Source organism: Cynocephalus volans, chromosome 8 (genome assembly GCF_027409185.1).
Source record: "Cynocephalus volans isolate mCynVol1 chromosome 8, mCynVol1.pri, whole genome shotgun sequence".
Taxonomy (NCBI): Eukaryota; Metazoa; Chordata; class Mammalia; order Dermoptera; family Cynocephalidae; genus Cynocephalus; species Cynocephalus volans.
Genome location: NC_084467.1, coordinates 127,143,673 through 127,159,244, shown reverse-complemented (window position 1 = coordinate 127,159,244; position 15,572 = coordinate 127,143,673).

Here is a 15,572-nt window from a genome sequence, read left to right as displayed (position 1 = left end):
ATTTTATCACACTCGGAACGGTGCACAATTTAAAACTTATGAATGTTTATTTCCAGAATCTTCCACTGAATATTTTCAAACCACAGTTGACTGCAGATAACTGAAACCAAGGAAAGTGAAACCGTGAATAAGGGGGGATACTATATGAGAAACAGAAAGATTTATTTGACTGATGTGGAGAAGTGAGGCATAGACAGTATTGTGTGTAGATGAGACAGAGAATGAGATGTATTAGTTCCGGTTGACTCATCTGCAGCAACAAATAGACACCATAATGGCTCAATACAATAAATAATAATTTCTCTCTCACATAACATTCCAGAGCAGTTACAGATCAGAGAAGATCCTGGCGGATCTACTGTCAGAGATTCATGCTGATCCTACTCTGTCATCCTCAGCATGTGGCTTTCAAAGCCATCATGAGTATTACCATCCCCATCACCTGGTAGAATCATGAGAAACACGCACTGGAAGTTTGTATGGGCCAGGTCTGAAAGTGATGCAATATCACTTTGCTCACAACCCATTAGCTAAACTCAGTCATGTGGTCACCCCTAACAGTAAGGGAATCTGGGAAATGTAAACCATCTCTGTTACAGGAGCAAGAGGAATGGGTGTTACTGAACAGCTTGTAATCTCTACCATAAGCAGGTGGAGCCAGATGATATAGGGTCTTATAACCCTGGTTGAGGAATTTTGGTTTTACCTCAAGACCAATGGAGATCCACTGAAAGAATTTAAGTAAAGAGGAGTGACATGATCAGTTTTGTATTTTGAAAAGATAACTTTGGCAACAAATTAGAGAACAGATTGGAACTGTATCTGAATGGTCATAGGGAGTTCAGTTAAGAGGATATTACAGCAATCCAGGCAAGACATCATGGTCTCATGGAACAAAGTTGGTGGTGGTGCTAGAAATGGAGAATAGATGGATGTGGAAACACTAGGTGTCAAAGCTCTGGCTAGGGGACCACATGCTAATATCTCATGTCTGTTTTCTACTTCTTGTTACCTCCCCAGCTCTCCTTAGTTTCTGTTGCACCAATAGGCTCCTTGATCAGCATCATTAACAATGAAGATATAAGAATCATCATAAAGAATTCCTCAAATTTGGAAAAAGTCATCAAAAGGGCTTTAACGGCCTCTAGACAGAGTCTCTAAGGTATGAATTGGTTTGGCACAGCCTGACATTTAAAAAAAAAATACGTGGAATGTAAAATAAACTTAGAAACTTTTAAAAGAACAATGGAATGTGAGTAAGACAGGGAATCAGAAAGCTTAGAACTTGTTTAATGGTTTTCTTATACATAAAATGAGGGCAATGATACCTATACATCCTACCTCTTGGGATTTGGTTGTTTGAAGAAGCAAATGCTATAGAGAACACATGTCCAGAGGTGCACAGTGGTTCATGTTAACAGGGCTCCCGGTGTTTGAAGTTTCTGTAATTGCTTGCTCAAACTATTTAAGGAGATGTTCATCAAGTATTTACACATAAAATAAAGAATTGCATGCTCAAAATCCTGTTCATTCTTTTCCTGTTTTTACTGCTACTTAGCATAATAGTAAGTGAAAGTTACCTGCCCAGTATAAAAGGCTAAACAAACACAAGATACATGAGCTTGTTATTCAGTGCAGAGTTTAACTGGAGAGTTGAGAGTTTGGTGGTTGTTTTTCTGGTGTAAAAGAGGGAGACTGCTCAACCCTCTAGTTGAAAATGATCTTTCTCATGGCTACTGAACCTTGGTTTTTCCCTTAGTCATCTAACATGTTAAAAATAGTCATAGGTAACACTTATTAAATACTAGGGACTGTTCTAAGTAATGTGTGCATATATATACATATGCATATTCATATACATTTGCATACACACACACACACACACACACACACACCCCTCACCACAATCATATCTGGAGGGTACTATTATTACCATCTCCATTCTACAGATGAGAAAACTGAGGCACTGAGAGACTAAGAAACGCTCAGAGTCACAAAGCTAGTAGGTAGCTGAGCCAAAATTCAAACTCAGGCACTATGACTCCAGAGTCCGTGAACTTTAACCCCACTGTGCCACCTCTTTGTAATGTACCAAATGCTGAGTAGTGTGTTATACTCTGCTCCTAACAAGATGATCCCAATTCTAGTTATTGCATTGTTTTCTCTAGAAGAATTTTTCACCGACAGAACTCTGACTAAATTTCTCCAAGAATTACCACTCACTTGGCCCACAGCTATTAAAGTCAGGCTAGTAAGATAATCCCAGATGGGTGGGAGAGCAGGAAAATTCCCCCAACAAACTGCAGTCAGCTAATGCCATGCCCAAAAGAAGCAGGTTGCCACCACATAGTCGCTCTTTCAGGATGATGAATTCCAGGGCCCAGCAATATGCAAAGATAAGGAAATAAGGATTCTGGCATGCCTTTTCCAGTGTCTTGCTGAGTGATTATAGAAATGGCAGTATGTCATCTGAACCTTGGAAATTGAATAGATGCTCCTTAAACTAACAAAGGGAAAGTGATTCCAAGTAGAGCAAAGACAAATAGTAAGGAGAAAACAAGGAACTGCAAGGGCAGGGAGAGCAGAGGCTGAGTAAGCGAGGAAGTAGCGTTAGGCAGGTCATGAAGGGCTTTGTGGAATTTAGGAACATCATTCCTTTAGATCCAGGGAGCCACTGACGAGGTTTTGAGGACATGGGTGATTTGTTTAGAATGTCAGAAAAGGTTTGGGGGAAATATTATGGTTTCAGCTTTGGACTATCTGAGTTTGAGATATCTCTGGCGCATTGAGTAAAAGTATTCTGTGGACAAATGGAAATAAATTCTGTAGTTTAGAAGAGAGGTGTGGACTGGAAACAAATTTGCCTTTGAAAAGTTTATTCATTTTCCTCTGTTGAAATTAATTTGATATTTGCATGCTTTTGGAAGACGTTAGAGAGCTATTTCAAATAACTATAGAGATTATAAAATGAAATATGTAAATTTTAATGTTTTACATCTCCAGTTTTTGTGAAAACTTGAAGCATTACTTTCTAGAGAATATTTTGTTATTCATCTGTTATTCGGTTTATGTATTTGTTATTTGAACAAATAAATATGCATATCCTTAAAAAGAAAGAAAGAAAGAAAAGAAACAGATTTAGGAGATAACTCTTGTTAGCTAGTAGTTGATATCAAGACCATAAATGATATTTCCCAGGTGAATGTATATATATAAGGAAAGGAAAAGAGGATAGAAATTGGAACCTTGAGGAATAGTCCACATTTGAGAGTGGAGGACAGATGATAGATGAGCCTGAGGAGAGGCAAAAAGACAGGAGCATTACATGAACAGGCATTAGAGAAGCCAAAGGAGGAGGGAGCATTACTTAAAAGGGTGTGGATAAAAATGTCAGCTACCTCAGAGGGGTCAAACGAGGTGAGGGCTGAAAGGCCCTTCCTCGTTCAATGGTGTGGCAGGTCCAGCTCCTAACTGCAAGAGGTAAAAAGAGAACATGAGGCTAGGAAATAAAGTGAAAGAGCAGGGAGAGAGGGCTCTTCTGAGGACAGACAGACAGAGGCAGCAACATGCAGTGTTTTTCTGAGAGACTGGAAAGTGGCATTAAATTACACAGCCCTTGTTTCTCTGACAGTCTCTTAAAACACATCAGGGTTATAAACACCCTCTCAGTTGTTGGAGTTTCACTTTGGATTCCAGCAATCAAATTTTAAGGTTATTTTCCAAATCCCTAAACTGAGCAATGTGGTGCATTGGACCCTCTTTGGGGGTTCAGTTAACTAACATATAAGAACATATAAATGACCCAAAATACAGGTCTTATGTGTATGGGAACACAGAGCCACTAATTGAACTAAGTCTTTTCCATCGTCATAAAACCCAGATGATTTCACAGGTTGATTGGAATTTTTGTTTATTATTTTTATTTTTCTCATAGGTTTATTAATAAGTTTAGTTCATAATAATCATGCAACCTCAGGGGTATTATTAAAGATAAGACTGTTCAAAAGAACCTAACTCTGTAAAGATTTCCCCACTTGTCTTTCATAATGTTTAAAATTCCAAGGTTTGTTACCTTGACCTCTCCCCTTACTTGTGTGATCTCAGATGTGCCACTTAACTTCTCAGGACCTTAGTAGCCTCATCTGTCGAAAAATGGCACAGATGCTCATAAAACCATGTTATTCTAGCTTTGGCAAGCTTTTTCTGTCAAAAGCCAGATAATAAACACTTTGGGCTTTGCAAGCCATAGATAGTCTCTATTTCAACCACTTAACTCTGCTATCATAACACTAAGGGTTGAGCATCCCTAATCCAAAAATCCAAAATCTGAAAAGCTCAAAAATCTGAAACTTTTTGAGCATCGACATGATGCTCAAAGGAAATGCTCATTGGATCATTTCAGATTTCAAATCTTCAGATTAGAGATGCTGAGCAGGTATGTATTCGGCAAATATTCAAAAATCTGAAAAAAATCTGAAATCAAAAACATTTCTGGTCCCAAGCCTTTCAGATAAGGGATTCCCAACCTGTAAAGCAGCCACAGACAATATGTAAGCAAATGACCATGCCTGTATTCTAATAAAACTTTTATTTACAAAAACACAGTGGGCTGGATTTAGCCCATGGGCTATAGTTTGCCAACCTGGGTCCTAAATTTTAAAATTAAGTCCCTCAATTTACAAAGTTGTACCCCTTAACATCACCTCTGAAAATATTCATATCCTAGGAAAGACAGATTGCTCAGCTACTGCCAGCCATTACATAGTGGGAATCACAAAATTTAACTTACACACTTCAAATGAGAGGAGCGAAAAAATGTAAGGTTTAATATTTCATCAGTAAACTAGTCTTGTTCTTCAAAAGGTAGGTGAGAAAGATTTACTAAAAATCTAGTTGAATTTAAAAATTGCTTGATCCAGTAATGTGAACAGTCTATTTAAGAAGTATTTAACATTTTTTGTTAAAAATTTCCAATCTCTTTGAAAGCCTTCTCTCCTCCTACTTAAAGACAATGATGTATGAATGAATGAGGAGGAGAAATACAACTTGTGGGACCTCAAGGTCCATAAAGAAAGAGTCCAGGTTCTCAAGAGCGATGTCCCACCTTCTGTCTCTGGGTTACCGTCCCTATCAGCATGGGTGCTGCTTGCCTTGCTAGCTGAGGTCTGTGGTCAGTGTAACTTTCTATCTGGTTGGTCGTAGCATGGACTTGGCAAGTCTCAATAATAACCCTTGGATGACTCTGCCTCACCTCAGCTCCTGTTGGTGTTAGGGACCCCTCTGAGGTCTGGGTGTGACTATCATTAGGCCCTGGTTTGAGGGGTATGTCTTACAACTCCCACTACAGAAACAATTCAACTTCCAATACAGTGACATCCCCTTTGCCAAGTGTCCTACCAGACTATCAACTCTTTCTGAACTCTGTCTATGCATATGGGAACCAAGCATGGCTCAGGAAAAGACAGACCCCAGAGCTCTGCCTAACCTAGCTGCATTATCTGGTTGGAGTGACCATGACCCAGTCCCAATGTCTGACAGCTTCACTGCTTTACTCTCTTTCCCCCTCTTCTCCATCTCACAATTCCTAGAACAAAAGAGGAGTCAGCTTTTCTTTTACTGCCCCTTCATCTTACTCCTCTGCTATCATAGAGCCGGCTTAGAGACTGAGCAAAAGAGTAATATTCTCTGTGCTGGAGGAGTTATTCTAGAGCATGAGCCATTCAAGCTAAGTTGTTCATATGCTAAGGGAACAATAAACGTATTTGGGGAAAACTTTCTCAACAATGCCTGGATGACTCTCAAACCTATTGGTTTATTTAAAATCTGTTTTGCATGCCAGAAGCTATTTCCTCTCTTTCTTGTTGAATTTCTTATGAAACAAGTTAGAGTTATAACCTTCCCCCAGGCTAATGGATGAATGAATGCATTTGGAACACTAAGATGAAGATCTTATATTCCTATATTCCAAGAGATAAAAGGAGAAGCACATATTTCCAAAATATATCATTGACAATTAATTGCGAATTCATTCTAAATTCATTCAATAGTTCTTTCATGAAGACTGCCGAGTAAGGGAGGCTCTTGAGAGAACTGAGTTCAGGATGGGTTGGTATTAATGCAGAAGGAAAATAGCCTGGAGAAGCAGACCAGTGCTACACCAAAGGAGGCAGGTTGGCTGTCCAGGAGTCAGCATACAGCCATGGGGTAGAGGGTAGAGTAGGAAAGCTGTAGAAATGCATTTTACCATGTCTCTAGAATGCACATAGCCAAAAATTACAGTGCGAGACAATGAGATGAAGCACGAATTAGTCTGCAATCCAGTAAAAAGGCTTTGGGAAGAGGATTGACGAGCTAGAACAATGATTTTGCGTTATTTAAGGACTGAAACTTAGAGTCAGTAGTTTTGGTTAATGGTGCCAGAGGACAGAGAACCTTGTCCAGAAACAGGTCAAATGTATTTAGTTGATTGTCCATATGTGATTCCCTGGACTATGGGACCAGACTCAAAATCTAGGAGATGACAATGGTAAGGGATCCAGTAGAATGCCTCAGGGAGAATTCAAGAGAATGCCTTAATAGAAACATACTTTAAAATATTTAGCAACGAGACAGAAAATTTATATTTGATTAAAAGATGGATAATTGCTTATGGTTGGAAATTTATACCTGCAATTTAAATACCATCCTGCTACCTACAAAGCCATGGAAAAAGCCATAGATAATTTGCTCTTGACTTTGAAATGTATTATATAATTTTAGGATTGTATTTTTTTCTAATTGTGTTATCCCATGACTGACATCAGCATTTCTTCAGCATGCACTGACCAGTAAAGAGATGAAAGAAATTAGTGAAAAAGCCAGCCTAAAATTAAAACGCTCCTTAGAGAATGGAATGTGTAGTTCATTTATTGACTACACATAGGATTCACAAAACAATTCCAGGCACTTGGGGATACAGACTAAAGATTACATTGATTCCTATCCTCAAGGAGATTAAGGCCTAAGGGGAGGGAAATAAAATATATAAAATCAACATAAATACATACAGATGTGCACAGCAATTACAAGATGAAGATGGTCCCATGGAATCAAGAATTATGCTGATTAGTTGGGGAATGGTTAGGTAAACCTCAAAGAAGATGTGTAAAGGAAACAGGGATGTAGTACTCAAGGTCATTATCAACATACTTTCAGAGCAAACTTTAGTTTTATGACACTCTTTAATGTATAAACCTGTAGCATGCAATCTCCAGCAGCCAAGAAACTTTATTTCTAAGACTTACTCACCTCTGAGTACCTAAAATAACTGCAGATTTTAAATATGTTACCAACCCTTGTGAACTGATATTTCTCTAATTAAAAAAAAAAAAAAATCCAAATTAAATATCAGAGAGCTTGCTATAGTGTGATAGCAGATACATTTATATCTCTATATGTCAGGCATCCATAGCTGTGACATGGGTAATACAGGACTTCTCTCTGCAGCCCCAGAATACTTCGTCTGTCCTTCACTATTACACAATGTACATTCCAGTGAGGACGTATTTGCGCACTGGGACGGCTGCAGAAAGTAATATACTGTGACCTATTGTGAAGCCTGATGTGAGTAGGTTTGTAACTGTCTGCTCTCTTGGATCTTCCGTTCTGCTTCTTCAGGCCAGAGAATCAGGAAGAGGGTCATCTATCTGTGAGGAAGGCTCCACATAATTTCCAAGAAAGGGAGGAATTAAGAACAGAGAGGCTGATAAGAAATCATATCCTTCAGCCAAAGAGGGAATGAGAAGACACATCCTTTTAGAGAAAAAAAGAAGCAGAAATAAAAAAAAAAAAAGCATTAACATATTAATATACAAGGGTCTAGGAAGAGCTTGGAAGGCCTCTGGAATTCTACAGGCTGCTACAGTCGTTTGCCTTGCCAAAAACCCACCCAGCAGTTCTCAAAAAAAAAAAAAAAAAAAAAAAAAAAGCCTGTAGGGACCAAAAACATTGACTAATAATTTTTGAATCCATCTCCACAATATTATTCATCTCTGCCAAGGTCAGGTCTGGTCACTGCATGGCTGGAGGTCTGGGCATGCTGTTCCCAGTTTTATTTTTATAGTAGTTGTGGAGCCCTTTATATTTTCAAGAGCTCTCCTGTCACTTATTACCCACCCGTCCAGACCACCCACTCATGCTCCCACACACAATATGTCCAGACACACCCACAAATACCCAGATTCTTTCAACCTTATGGCAGTTCAGGCTACAGGAATACTGTTTGCTCCAAATGACTTGACTTTACATACTTGGGTTTCCCAAAATAAATCTGTTTCTTTCTCTGGGGACCAATCTGTGGAACTTACCACTAGGCAAACATTTACAGAGCACCTACTGTGTGTACGGCACGGATGGATGTAGGGGCTAACGGGAACTCACCAGGAGGCAGAGAAGTCCAAAAGATCCCCTCTGCTGAGGTGCAGCCCCTGTTTCCTTGTAGCCAGATGGTTGGGGGGGGACAGGGGGCCTGGACATCCGAGTAGAGAGACTATTTTTTTCTCTAGCCTGCCCACATTTCCCCTTCCCTCCTTCCTTTCTCTTTCCTTTTGCTCATCTTTTCTCTCTCTCTCTCTCTCTCTCTCTAGCTATTTGTCTTCTGTGTGTGTCTCTCCTGCCTCTCCACCTAGGCCTTTTCTCTTTTTGCTACTCAGACAAAATCACCTCAGAAGTTCTGTCAGAGGTGGGAGCTGTCACAGTGCTTTTCCTGCTCCCTTAAAAACTTTTCATGAAAGTAGGCCCTGTGGACATACAAACCCCACAAACAAAAAAAAGAGGGAGAAAAGACTTGTCCTAATCCAGAAAAACTGCCTTTGAAGAACCCACATTCGTCCAGCTCCCACGCACGGGTGCCTGCCTATCAGCAGGACCGGGCTGGAGGCACCGCACTGCTGCCTGTAGCGCCACCCTTCAGCCTTCCAGAACCTCCAGCCCGAGCCCTCAGGACAATTTATGAGGTGTCAGGATATTCTGACCACAAGGTCGGAATAGAACGGTTTTTACACTTCAGCTGCCATGAAAGAGAAACAATTTAATTCTGTTTCACTCTGGCACTGTCTGTTTTCATAATGAACAGGAGATTTGGGTCGCCTCAAGATTATTTGTCTAAGCACAGACCAAGACTGCTGCTGAGGCTTGACATGTCGGATTTCAACTCTGGCTTCCTTCACCTTCCTTCCCACAGAGGGAAGGAGGCACTTGCCTTTCCTATTGTACCAAAAGGGGACTAAAATCCATCTCACCCAGGAAATTGCCTGGTGCTAGTGAATAAACCAGATTTCTTCTGTCACTCCATCCTCCTCTAATCTTTAGTGGGAAAGGGTGGTTTGAGTACGTAAGGGGTGTGAGAGAGCCCTTTCCTAAATTCAGCAGGCCCCCTAGTCTCTGCCAAGTCGTGGTCTTGAGCCTGAAGCTGTGTTTCCCTTGGCTTGGAAGCACAGCCTCCTGGCTCCTCTCGAAGCTACAGAACCATAGACATTCCGCTGAGTAGCCTGAAGCTCTGCCTGCCAGGAAAACCCAATGTCTCCTCGGAGAAATCTCAGAGTAGGAGTGCAATACTTTTTCACCCAGCAGCCAAGAAGACAAACTCGAGCAAGTCAGCCTTCTCAGTACCCCACCAACACTCTCCTGTAAGCCAGACTGGGAAGGTCGTCTGAGAATCAGAATTCGACAGATGATTTCATTACAGAACACCCACCCAGAAAGCTCACATGATGGGAAGAGGCTCCTGGATTCTTGGGCCTGGAAGCAACCGGCCTTCCTGGGACAATTCATGTGATCTTCTGTGTTAAACTCATCTCCTGGGATTTGGCCATATGGCAGGCACTAGAAAGAAAGGATGAGATAGAATACATTTCTTCAATCTTTTAAAGTTTGAAGCTAGTTCAAAGGAATGAAGAAAATCTCTACGTCCTGATAGGTAATAATCTGTAAGACACATCAAGTGAAAAAAGCTAGGGCACAATACAGAGAGGATAATATGCTGCCATGTGTACAAAAAGAGGCAGCTGGACAATGATATGTTCTTAGGTAGACACAGTATAGGAAAACAGAAGAAGCTTGTTTGAGGGATTGCCTTCAGAAAAGAGAACTAGAATCCTGAGGGGAAGAATTCAAATGGAGATTTTCTTCTTACTACATATGTTTTGTGTTTTTTTCTTAGCTTTTTAAACCAAGAACTCATGTTACCTTTACAGAACAATTTTTAATTTAAACAATAAAGTGAAATCCCGGAGAATGGTAAACAGAAAGCAGGAGTAAGATGGACAGCCAGTGATTCAAACTTAGAATGCAGCTTAATGTTGGGCCAGCCAACTCTCCAAAAAACCGCTCTCCTGAACTAAAGCAATGAATTCTTGGTGGGAAGGGTAACAGAGCTATTTAGTAAATGACCTCTTAGAGTTCCCTTAATAGTAGTACTTAAGTGCTTATGGAAGAATTCCTTACTTTTATGTGGGTGAGAAGATCCCCCCCCCCAAAAAAAACTTTAGTCAATGGGATGGAGCCCATAATTTAATGTCCAACCAGCCTCAGTTTAAAGCAAAGTGCTGAGTAACACTGCTTTGCTTTCCCCTCTGCACTAGACAAGGTTTCTGAAGTTCCTCCTCTGTGCTACGTATCCCAGTTATAATTATCCTTCCAATTTCCAGAGAATGTTATTGATCCAAGCCAGGTAGGTGTATAGAAAAGAGCACTGGATATTAGGTCAAACAACCTGTGTTATAATACTAGCTGTTTCTGCATTAACTTGGTAAATCATTTGATCTCTCTGGGCCTCAGTTTTCTCATCTGTATAGAGAGAGATTTGAATGAGATATATTATCTTAAAATGCCTTAAATGTTACAGATCTCTGATTCTATATAAACATTTATCACAGTGTGTGCAGATGGAGCCTGGGACATGCTGTTATGGATTTCCACAGTTCCATCTGACCTTCAGTAATTATGAATAATTGAACAGCTGTCCCAAAGATAAGATTTCACAACCAGGCTACAAAAACAAAGTTCAGAAAGTACATTCTGCCCTGCCATATGACAAACAGAAGAAACTACTACATTGTGAATAAGCCTCAGAGGTATCCTGGTATTGCCCCAAGACTTTGGATGGATGGCCCACTGCCAAGACCATCACCTGATAGGCAGAGGTTGTCATTGAGGGCTACATCCCTGGTTAGATAAGAAATGCCACCAAAATGAAGGCCTCTTTTACCACTCTCCATCCCATTGTAGGTGTCTGGAATATCAGAAAGTACTTTCTTTATGTCAGTGATGGACAATGTATTCTGGCTAGTAGTGTTCTTATGGTCCACATGAACCAGAAATGCCAGTGAGATGAGAAAGAAAGAAAAGAAAGAACTGTCAGGACAGCAGCTGCCATCAACCCACTCTACTCTCAGGTGGGAAAACTTAAGAACTTAGTTGGTTAGCAGCCAACCTGAAACATGGCTGATTATTTCTCTGCAAATTTCTCCTCCCTCAACATGTTTCCATTCAAAATATAATTGGTCCTCATTTATTTCTCGAAATATTCCAATTAATCATTGCCATATATGTCCTTTCCTCCTCAACCTTGTAACACAGTCTTGATTGGTCCTTCCTATTAGCTATACTCTTACAATTTATAACCCTGTCATGATTTCAGTAATCTCAGACTCTAGAGAGGTAATATAGTCTAGGGATTAAGGACATGGACTTTGGAGTTAGAATACCTGGGTTAAATTCTACTCTGGCCTTGACAAGATGGCAGCAGCTAGAGTGGATCATTAGTGGCCGATAGCTTGGGACCTGCTGCTCATGAGCCTGTCCTCCCCAACCAGGAGCTGTTGGACCAGTCCCTGCTCTATCACAAGAAATGTGTTGATAACTCAGAGAGTTCTAAGAATGACAGTCCCCTTGACAAGATACCCAAAAATGTTTGAATTAGATTGGTGAAGGCTATAGCTGGTAGTAATGTCATAAAATTACAGGTTCAAGTAGATGAGAAGGGAAAACTCATGTCTTCCAGTTTTAAAATACTTGGCTGTGGTTCTGAAGTTGATCCAAGCTCATTAGCCATTGCATGGGTTAAAGCAAAATGGTTGAAGAAGCCATGACCATCAAAAGCACAGATATTGACAAGGAACTCCACCTTTTTCCCATGAGCTATATTCCTCCATGGTAACTGAAGATGCAATCACAGTGGCCCTGGTAGACTATAAATTGAAAAAGGATCTGAAGAAAGGCAAGACAGAGAAGAAATAAGGCAGTGGATAAACCTGTATTGGATCAAGTTGGTTGTTTTCCTGCTATCAGTATAATCACCTTAAGTGTTTAAAAGCCTCCTATGCTGTAATTAAGGAGCTATGGGATATGTACAATATTCTCTATTCAAATTATTGCACTAATACAAGGGAAATGCATAGATTAATTGTTCTGAACCCTTTGGTTTATTTCAACTTGCTTATATTGCCTTAATCAAATTGATGTTTGTTTTGAATTACGTGATTGTGGCTGAGACAACTCCTTGATGAAATCGGTAATGATTTCCAAAGAGTGCTTATGTTTAAGAGTGAAGTACATACACAGCCAAATTTTCCTGAATATATTTTTAAGGATTGAGATGTTATTAGACTTCCTGATATGCTTATTTGAAAGGGCCAGTTACTGTATATAAAATAGATGTGCATATATAACATATTTGGAAGAATGTCAGAAACCAACAAAGGAAAAAAATCACAGATCTGCCTTTTACTAGCTGTGTAAGCTTGGGAAAATTCTTAAACTGTTTGTTGCATAGTTTGCTCATTTGAAAAATGAGATGAACATAGACCTTATCTCATAACACAGTTGCGACAGTTAAATGATTTAACACAGGTGAAGTGCTAAGAACAGTGGCTGACGTGGGAAGCATTACATATTAACATTATTATTATTACTATTCTTATTGGCTATCTAGAATATTTCTGAATCTTTCAGACCTTCCCAGACCCCTCACTGCTGCACCCCTTTGTCATGACTGCAGTTAACTGTTTCTGCCTGTGCTGTGCCACGTGGAAAGCTTCATCCATCTTCAGTGACACATGTTTACTTGCTTACATACCTATCCCTCACTTGTCCATATTCCCTCTCGAAAAAATAAATCTTGTCTTGTCCTTTAATTTCGAATCATTCTGCTCTAACTTTCCTTTTCAAAATTCTCTTGGTATTTAGATTATAATACTAAGAACATCTGAAAGTTTGAAAGGAAGAGGCACGACAACTGTAGTCTTTCGTAGGATGCTGGCTTCCTCGACATCTTTGTTTCCTTAAGGCAAAGTATCCCGTATAGGTTTGCTCTCAGTCGGGGGAGGGTAAAGAAGACATCTTTCTCTGTGAAATGGATAAAGTGGTGTAGCAGACACTGTTCATTGTCTAACCAGTATGTATTTCCCCCTTTTACTTTCTAATTAAATTCCAAATATATTAGGTGGCAAGCAGGGATTCTATATTTTTGAGGAAGTTTCGCCCCTTCTCTGGTCCCACTTGCCATTTCATGACCTGTGTCAGTGATCAGAGGTGGGCAAGTGACCCATTCCTGGCTAATGAAGCATAGGAGAAAGTCTGTGGGAAGCAGGGTAGAAGGAGCTTCTGGAAATTACTTTTTTTCTTTCAAAAAAAAAAAAAAAAACCACATATCCTGACAAGGAAAAAATGTTTTTTCTTCTCACCCTAAATGTCATTAGGTGAGAATGTGATGCTATGGGCTGTTACAGCCATCTTAGCATAATGAGGTACAAGTCTAAGGAAGAAAAGCCAACATGTTGAAAATTGTAAAGGGAAAGAAAGAAAAAATAGGGACCTTGATGACATCATTGAGGCGCTGTGACTGCCCTGGAACAGTCTATCTCCACACTTCTTTTAGTAAAGCAGAAAGGTACTGTAATTTGGTCTTCTGTTACTTGATAGCTAATTTTAACAAACACAAATATTCATTGTGCAAGGAATGTTGAGTCCCTTGTAATAGCACATTCATTCATCCTCAAACATCCCCCTTGAGATCTAACAAATGATTCTTAATTATAAAGACATTTCTATATTTCATATTATTATCACACCCCTATCTTATTTCTTCTTTATAGATTTTTTATTAAAAACTTTCACGTGTGTTGTAATTATCTCATCCTAGTTAACTCTGAATTTTCACAAGTACAAAATTATGTTTTGTTCTCTCAAATTTCAAATTTAAAGTTCAGTTATAAATTTGATTTTTTTGCCCCCCCTCCACCCCATATTCATCATTTCTTCCTAAGAGGCTTTGGCCAAAAGCATGGATTTGCAGTCACATTTACTAACCATGTGAATGGATAAATTACTTATTTTTTCTGATACTTCATTTCCTTATATAAAAATAATATCAAGATCTGTTAGCAAGATAAAATGAGACGGCATACGTAAAATGCTTCACTAAACCTTGGCACAGAATAAAAACTAGAAAAAATGTAGGAAAAAAAAGGAAGTGGGGGAGGGGAAGAAAACAGTGAAGAAAGAAGAAGAGAAAAAGGAAAAGGGGAGGAGGAGGAGAAGAGGCAAAAGAAGAAAAGAAAAAAGTAGAAGAGACAAGAAAAGAAAGTGGAAGGGGGAATAGAGCAAAGAAAGGAAAGAGAAGGCACGATGGGGAGAAAGAGGAGGGGGCGGGATAAGGCGAGAGGAAAGAAAAGGGGTAATGATGATAATGATGATGATGACTATTAGGATGATGATTACTTTAATCCAAAGAAGAACACTGAGAAACAGAAAGGTTAAGGTATGTTTTACAACCCAGACAAAACCCTGATCATCTACAGCTAAATGTAATGTGATTTTTTTTCTCCCTAAAGCTTTGGTATTATATATGGTTGACTCTCTCTCATACAGTTTGAATCTAGTTACTTCCAATATCACTACAAAGAAAATTACTATTTAGTAAAAGCATTATAAACCTTGGGCAGTAATCCTCATATTTCCAAGCAGTTGATTCATTAAGATTCCAGTGCAAGCAAAGAACTCAGAGAGAAGTCCCTGGAGTTTGTTTTAGTCAAGTGTGAGGTACAGCTCAGTCAAACAAGTAAAAAATAAAATGAGTGATTCATTGGGCTTCTTCTGTAATTCCCAGGTGTCCTTCTTCTTCAATGATAACAGGACAAGAGGAAAGAGGCTTTTTTATTTTTTTTCCTGACATAAGAGGAAGGTCTTCTTGACAGCGAGGGCTGATAAAAGCCCCTTGGTTACCTCCCATCAGTTACAAATCACTTCCTTCAGAGAATCTAAATACTAGACTGACTTCATGCAGTCAGATGTGACTAAATTGCAGCACAAATGAAAACTGGTGAACAAGAAAGACCTCTCAAAAGACTTTCTAGGCCAACACTTTTGTACTGCAGCTGGTTTTTTGTTTGTTTGTTTGTTTGTTTTTAATTACTTCTGGTTTGAACTTTATTTCTTTTGTATTTTTTAAATTTCAGTTTATTTTTCTGAAATGAAACATAATTGATTATACATATTTATGGGGTACAGAGTTGACTGTAAGTATTTGTGCACAG